Below are 8,652 nucleotides of genomic sequence, written 5' to 3'. Positions count from 1 at the left end.
GCACTGCGGCGACATGTTGTTGCAGATAGAAGAGAGACTGCCTGCCCAGAAGACCGTATGTGAACTGGTAGGCATGACCACTCGTGAACTGCTGATACCTAGAGTGGCTATTCCTGTTGGAAGAGTATGGAGAGTGCTGAGAGTACCGCTGGGGCCGAGACCAGTGATGCAAACCTGCACTACTATCTGAAAAACCAGGGAGACACAGGTCTCAGAAGTGCAGTGCACGCAAATTGTGAGGGCCGAGCAGCAGCCGCAAGGTGCATCAGCAACCGTCGCAACAATTAACAGTCCAGCTCTTACAGAGGCAGAGGGGAGTCAATGGGCCCAGAAGTTGAAGGCTTGTAGTTTGTCCAGTGAGGGGGAGGCCGGGGTCATTGATGTAGGGTCACCCAGTTTTCAGCATCCTTTTGGGTCCCTGGGAGAGGTAATCAATGACTGGAGGTCAGAAGTAGATGCAGAGTAGGACTGGGGAACTGAGGAGAGGAGAAGCCCTACAAGTTCCAGTTCCCACAGTGAAGAGCCAGTGGCATCAGTTGTTCGCATTCAGTGCGCAAGGAACTTGGGGTTCTGTGAGGCCTATGCCACTGGGGTCCTAAATCTATGCCCACCTTGCACCTATGCCCAGGCTCGGGCACAGAGCGAAGACTACTCAAAGGCTGATCAAGAAAGTGGAGACCCTGTACACCCCACCTGGGAGAGGTGACAAGCAAAAACTTCCCAGGTTCTCACACTTCCAACGTCTTGTCTACAGGAAGGTGGCCATGGAGTACGTCTACAATTATCCATATGCTCCCTGGAAGATAATGGAGGAAAATCGAGAACAAGAGAGGGGCCTGGTGTGAAGAAGCCGTTTGGGACTACCTATATGTCCCTAAGCCGCATCGGAACCAATCCCAGCCTTAGTTGTGGGACATCTTCCTGTCAATCGAGTGGAATTGGAGACTGGGGCCGTCCATCTACATTGAGATCCTGAAGGCAAGATCATCAGCATACCTCATCCTGACCATTACTACTGAGGTGTGCCAAGTTGTTGTGCCTGTTGGAAAGTTAAGTTACAAAGGGCTAGTTAGCCTGACGAGTGTGATATATTGACTGAAAAGAGTTACAAAGGGGCTGGTGTGCCTGGAGAGTCCCTTTGACACTAAAGTTGCTGTTAGGGCTGGAGGCCCTGTTCCCAAATCCCCTTTCCCTTCTATCCTTGCAAAAGAAGATGGGGATCAGCGAAACTGCTACAGTTTCTTCACTTGGGAAAAAAACTTTTGCCACAAAGAACTTCTGTTAAAGCCAGGGGCTGCTACCTGGAGGGGGCAAAGCCCCTAGTTCACAGAGACATCCTATTAATGGACCGTTTGTGAAGATCTTCTTGGCCATGGGCCACTATTGCTGCTAAAAGGAGTGTTGAGAAAGGACACTTTGCGGAAATACTTTGTTTAAAGGACACTTTGCGAAGATACTTTGTTTAAAGGACACTTTGCGAAGATCCTTTGGGCCAGTAGCCCAGAGTAATGCTGAAGGGAACAATGCTATCTTGAGAGAGAAGGGTAGCGGCCCATTGCCTCTTCAGAGAGAGGCATACAGTGGTGATCGAAAGTTTGGGCACCCCAGGTAAAAATTTGTATTAATGTGCATAAAGAAGCCAAGGAAAGATGGAAAAATCTCCAAAAGGCATCAAATTACAGATTGGACATTCTTATAATATGTCAACAAAAGTTAGATTTTATTTCCATCATTGACACTTTCAAAATTACAGAAAACAAAAAAATGGCGTCTGAAAAAGTTTGGGCACCCTGCAGAGTTAATATATTGTACTGCCCCCTTTGGCAAGTATCACAGTTTGTAAACGCTTTTTGTAGCCAGCCAAGAGTCTTTCAATTCTTGTTTGAGGTATCTTTGCCCATTCTTCCTTACAAAAGTCTTCCAGTTCTTTGAGATTTCTGGACTGTTTGTCACGCACTGCTCTTTTAAGGTCTATCCATAGATTTTCAATTATGTTGAGGTCAGGAGATTGTGAAGGCCATGGCAAAACCTTCAGTTTACTCCTCTTGATGTAATCCCCCGTGGATTTCGAGGTGTGTTTAGGATCATTATCCATTTGTAGAAGCCATCCTCTCTTTAACTTCAGCTTTTTCACAGATTGATAACTTGCCATCAGGAGAAGATGTGTTGCCTCGGTGTTATAGAAGGAAAGGACACTGAACACCAGTCGAGTGGATTCCGCATTTCTTTATCCTAACTTGTGGGTCTGACTTGAATAGGAAAGAGTCAGTGCCCTGGTATCTGAGAGGGACTGTGGCTATCGCTAGTCAAAATTGGTTCCCATATGGAATCGGAGATAATGAGTTAGTTAGTTAGTTAGTTAGTTAGTTAGTTAGTTAGATTGGCAGGAAATGTTATGTTTTGTCTATTACAGGTGCACAACAGAGCGACGAGTCAAGTGTGCCCTTAGGGGGCCGGCAGTATTGGAGATCTCTACGGGAATGTTAGCGTCAGAGATTTAGTGGATGAGAAGGTCGCCTCTACAGAGAGGGCAGTCTCATCGTAAGTATGTATGGTGCTTAAAATCGCCCTGTACTTACCTTTTTCTTTGTAGGCTTGCGGAGGACCTTCAGGCTGTCCACTGTCTACATTTGTACATATGTAAAATAGCTATTTGTAGTTTAGTCAGTTAGGAGGTTTTACCTTCACGTGTCAGGTGTCAGACAGATTTTTATTTGGCGGGGGTGGGGGGGGGTGCAATGGAACAAATGCACCCGGTAACACTTTCCATGTGTAAAGATTGTACAGCAGAGATATATATTTTTTCACTTAATTTATTGTATCCACTGACCACATATGGGGTATGCTCCATGGCCCTGTACATATGTTATATCCCTTTCCCCCTTTCCAAGTTTGTGGTATACTCCTTGTAAATTTTTGTACAGATATTTTTGTAGGGGCGGATGCCCAGAGCCAGTGAGGACATGGCTAAGTTTGGCGGGGGGGTAGATGTAGCACCCTCTTAGGTAGGTGCTAGAGAGAGAGTGTAGTTTTGAATCCTGTCTGCTTACCAGAGGGATTGCAGGTAAATCTATACTTGTTCTCTTTCTACCAGAGAACAGGATCTGCTAGTGAGGTCTGCTCAATGTGCTCAGGTGCAACTCAGTCTTTCTGCAGAGTCTTTAACACTCGTCCAATAGGGAGGCATATAGGACAGTGGGAGGAAACCTGATGAATGAGTGCACAGACGTTTAATACAGCCCTGGTGATTTGGCAGAGGAAAGTGCCTCAGTGCATTCTGGGATACTGTATAAAAGCCAGGAGCACATGTGCTTGGGTCTTTCGTCTGGATAGGAGAGTCCCAGAGGGAGGGGGTGGCCGGCTCCTCCTCTGTAGAGGTGCCATGCGGCTTCAGGTAGTCGATTTGAGGGCCTAGAGAGCTAGAGAGGAATTTAACCCGGAGGTCCTGTGGAGCTGATTGATAGGGGAGACACTGAAGGATCTGATTCTGCAGTACAGTGAGTACAGATCTGTGTCAAGGGGCCTGACCCAAGGAGGGCCACCCCTGCAGCTAGAAGAGTCAGTGGACGGGTGTCAGTAAAGGGGATGCTAGAGAGTGTCCTGAAGATTATGTAGATCACCAAGTCTATTGCTGGAGAGAAAGAGCAAGGAGACTTAACCCTTTCCATACATGTGGCAGTATGATTTAGGCAGTGTGACTGCTTCCACAAGCAGCCTGGTGAGGCCAGGTGAGAGTTGTCCTTATCCAATGTACATAGTTCTAGTTGGAGTATCCCACTATTCCCTTCTCCCATCCAAGTTCTACAACAAATACTAAAACCAACACCCCTGGACTGTTTATTGAGTAATGAGCCACTGGAAGTAAGGATGAATGTGTGAACCATACCCTAATTGACTGTGTGCTGGTAATCAGAGGAGGCCCAAAAAGTCATCATACAGCAAGCCCTACGGGGAGAGTGCTACATATATATTTATATATACAGTATCTATATATATAGATATATATATATATATATATATACACACTATATTACCAAAAGTATTGGTACACCTGCCTTTACACGCACATGAACTTTAATGGCATCCCAGTCTTAGTCCGTAGGGATTAATATTGAGTTGGCCCACCCTTTGCAGCTATAACATATTCAACTCTTCTGGGAAGGCTGTCCACAAGGATTAAGACTGTGTCTATGGGAATGTTTGACCATTCTTCCAGAAGCACATTTGTGAGGTCAGGCACTGATGTTAGATGAGAATACCTGGCTCACAGTCTCCGCTCTAATTCACCCCAAAGGTGTTCTATCGGGTTGAGGTCAGGACTCTGTGTAGGCCAGTCAAGTTTCCCCACCCCAAATCCGTCAGTGAAGCGAACTCTTAAAGAGTCAGCATTCAAAGACATTTTGGATAATTTCATGCTCCCAACTTTGTGGGAACAGTTTGGGGATGGCCCCTTTCCTGTTCCAACATGATTGCACACCAGTGCACAAAGCAAGGTCCATAAAGACATGGATGAGTGAATTTGGGGTTTGAGTTTGCTATGGACAATGCCTGTCCCTTTCCTTTCTGGGCCATCCCAGTGATTGGTGGGGAGGACTGGAGAAGGTGGAACTGGAGTAAGGGGATCTGTAGGAGGGTCTTGGAAGTCATCAATCGGAGAAGAGAGTGCTTTGGATAACAGCCCACCCTCCTGCCCTAATTGAGTTCCATGGCGAGTGGGGATTAAAGTTTTTTGAAGATTCTGTCATGGCAGCCAGTGGGGTACAAGGTCCTGTTATGGGTTTTTGTTTTTTGAGTATAAAGAAAATGTACAATAGTAGGGACCCATCCTGGGTAGGGCTTCCATTATCATGGTTGGTAGTACCTGTGTGCAGTTGTTTGTCTCCGAGTCGATGTTCGTTGCAGCTGGGGGCCAAAAAAAATGTTTCAGTGGTCACACAGGTACAAGTAGTTGATGCCCACCAGGACCTTGTGACTCCTATGGTGGGGTACAAGGTCCTGCTATAGATTTTGTTTGAGTGTAAAGAATATGCACATTGGTAGGGACCTGTCTTGGGTATGGCTCACATTATTATGGTTGTCGGTGTTTGTTGCTGCTGGAGGCCTAAGAATGTTCAGTGGTCACTCAGGTATGAGTAGTTGATGCCCACAAGGAGCTTGTGACTCCTATTTTTGGCAGAATGTACTGGATTTTTATATGTTGCTATGTTTATAAGTTATTTATAGTTAGTTAATAAAAGACTGCTATGGCCATTGTACTCCATCCTGAGTCTCATGTGTTTTTTTTCTTTTTTTTTTTTTTAAATGAGTTTAATGGAGGAGTGGTGGTGAAGCAGTTGAGAGAGCAAAGCATGTTTTATACCATAGTCAAGATTCTTTAGGCAACGCAGCTCTGCTGGAGAGAGAAGACATGAGTCAGTGCCTTGTGGAGAAAGGGGAATGCTAAGCATCCTCTTTCATAGGAAACTTCAGTTTTTTGGATTGTTTATTTAAAGCAATGTAAAAAGCAACAACCTCTTAAAAATCATCAGGACACCTTTCCTGATAGACTCATGGAGGCTGCCATTGCTGACCTCTCATTCTGCAAATGCTAGTAGCCTGGATCTAATTTAGACCCCTCTGGCTTCAATACTTCGAGTTGCTGACGTAGCAATATGCAGATCAAGACCATCCATTTCCGGACCAGCGACGTACCGTACATTACTAAACTTTAAGTGGTTATACCCTTTTTTAGAGCTGATGCTTGGCTCTCTTGTAACCACTTGCCGTCTGCCCTATAGCAGCTTTACTGCTACAGGGGGGGCAGCTGTGCGCCGGATCACTTATATATTTACGTTATATATACATGATCCCGCAATTCCAGGTAGGAGGCATGCATGCGCTCCGTAGAAGGCTCGCTTCCTCTGTGATTAGACACAGCGGAAGCCGATCTGCGGGTGCATGGTTCCCGATCTCCTCCAGCACCCACTGATCATCAGGCAGAGTGACAGAACTGCGATCAGCCTATGTAAACAAGGCAGATCACCATTCTGACAGGGGGGGAAGGGATGGAGTTTTAGCACTGATCATTGTATTAATGTCACTGGTTCCTACAAAGTGTCAAAAGCAGGGCTATTTTTCAGCTGGAACTTGATGGAACTCAGTTCCACCACCTCTGGCTCAGGACCTCTGTTCCCTGCTAGCCACTATTACTTGTAAACAGAGAAGTCCGGCTTCTGTGTTTACAAGTGATAGTTTGTCTCCCAACGGCTCCCACAGATCTGATCTCCTAAATGGCATCCACTGATTGCATGATGGGGACAATGGAGATGCAGGTGCCCAGGGGTGCAGTGCAGATGAATACACCCCCACTGGATGATCTCCCCACAAGTGAGAGAGGCGGAGCTGACTACAGTGTGTGGCAAGGTACTAGAACCGACTGGGTACTTCAGCTTAATAAAGCAACAAAAGTAAGACGTGGAAGATGAGGGAGCTTTTAAGGCGGTGGGGAGAAGATGGGGCAGTGAAGGGGAGGGGGGTTGCATGCAGAGGTCAGAGCTGAAGAGGATTGACAATGAGATGTGGATGGAGGGTACAGAGGTAAGCAGCCTTGGAAAAAGGCTGCGCTCTGCACTCTGTATGTAGCACAACCCTGAACTCTGCACTCTGTATGTAGCACAACCCTGAACTCTGCACTCTGTATGTAGCACAACCCTGAATTCTGCACCCTGTATGCAGTGCACCGCTGAACTCGGCACTATGTACGTAGCACAGCCCTAAAATCTGAGCTCTGTGCCCCCCCCCTTTCTTGAACTCTGCACTCTTGGTATTTTATGGCTCTTTAAGACCCTCCCACTGTGAAATTTGACCACACCCACTATTTGACGCTGTCAATGGACTTGATAAAGTTTGAGGGGTCGTGTACCTATTTTCTGAGAAAAAAAGCCCTGGTCAAAAGTGTCAGTTAGTGTCACCGCCACAATATCACAGTCCGGCTACAAGTCGCTGATCGCTGCCATTACTAGTAAAAAATTAATAAATAAATAAAAATATCCCAGTTTGTACACGCTAAAACTTTTACACAAACCAATCAATATGCGTTTTATTGGAATTGTTTTACCAAAAATGTGTAGCAGAATACATATTGGCCTAAATTTATGAAGATTTTTCAATTTTTTTATAGGGTATATTTATAAGTAAAAGATCTTGTTTTTTGTTTTTTTCAAAACTGTCAGTCATTTTTTGTTTATAGTGGAAAAAATAAAAAACGCAGAAGTGATCAAGTACCACCAAAAGAGAGCTCTATTTGTGGGGAAAAAAAGGACATAAATAGTGTCTGGGTACAGTGTCGCATGGCCGCTCAATTGTCAGTTAAACTAACACAGTGCTGAATCGCAAAAAAAATGGCCTGGTCATGAAGGGGAGTAGATTTTCTGCAGGTCAAGGGGTTAAAGCAATCCTAGCAGAAAACTAGCCACTGGATTGCTTTTACAAGTGGCGGGAGGGAACATCTTTCTCGGGGTCTCCTGTCCCATCAGGAGACCCGAGCGACTAGCCAGCGCTTCTGCCGGCTGATCAGAGAGCTGAACAAAGCCTGGATCAGCTTTGATTGGCTCTCGGCTAAGGTAACCCAGAAGCGATCACCTGACATTATTTCCTGTTTACCTGGATGTCAATGGCGCCATTTTTTTTTTCTTGGTGTTTTGAATGCTTTTAAGTGCAGAGGAGGTATTTGGTGTCTTATAGACACCAGATCTCTTCCGCATTTGGGCTGCGGCTCCCTGACACCCACAAGTGCAGCGCGATATCCCAGCTGTCAGCCGCAGTAGCCTGAGGCCGTATACCCAAGCATTACTGTGAAGAACGGAACCGATGCTTCCTGTATAATTCCGGCTCCTGTCACGGGGGAGTGATATCAAATGCATTCTGCCTGTGACAGGAGCCATACAGGAAGCATCGGCTCTGCTCTCTACTGCAGCTGCATGCTTCCTCCAGCGCTGCTCCTGTCATACTCTGTTTGTGTCTCAGAGGAGCCAGCAGTTTCCGCCAGCAGTACCCACCATCAGTACCCGCCAGCAGTTCCAGCCAGCAGTACCCACCAGCAGTACCAGCCAGCAGTACCCACCAGCAGTACCACTCAGCAGTACCAGCCAGCAGTATGCACCAGCAGTACCAGCCAGCAGTACCCAACATCAGCACCTGTCAGCAGTACCAGCCAGCAGTACCCACCAGCAGTACCTGCCAGCAGTACCCACCAGCAGTACCAGCCAACAGTATCAGCCAGCAATACCCGCCAGAAGTACCAGTCAGATACAAATACCACCAGGCTCCACTGGTCTAAAGTCCTGACATCATCAAATCCAATGCAGGGCCCATAAAGAAATTCAGTTTTTTCTATTTTTATTGGATGTCCTACACTGGATGTGAGGGCACTGAAGGGCAGTCCACAACTGGAGCGTGACGGAGCTCTGAAGAAGAGGGGACACCCTCGAAACGCATCAGTTTTTGTAGGTTTTCATTCCAGGACTGTCTTCACCATTAGGACCATGCTAGAATGGAGAGCTTGGTGGACTTGGACTTTTTACCTTGCTTGTATTTCTTCTTGGATTGTGAGTATGATGCACCTACTTGGTGAATAAAATATTGTTGCAAAGGATAATACGCTAGGTTGATGCG

The sequence above is a fragment of the Pelophylax lessonae genome (assembly GCF_965119305.1).
Source record: "Pelophylax lessonae genome assembly, chromosome: 5".
NCBI classification, from domain to species: domain Eukaryota; kingdom Metazoa; phylum Chordata; class Amphibia; order Anura; family Ranidae; genus Pelophylax; species Pelophylax lessonae.
Note: the sequence above shows the minus strand (reverse complement) of the source record.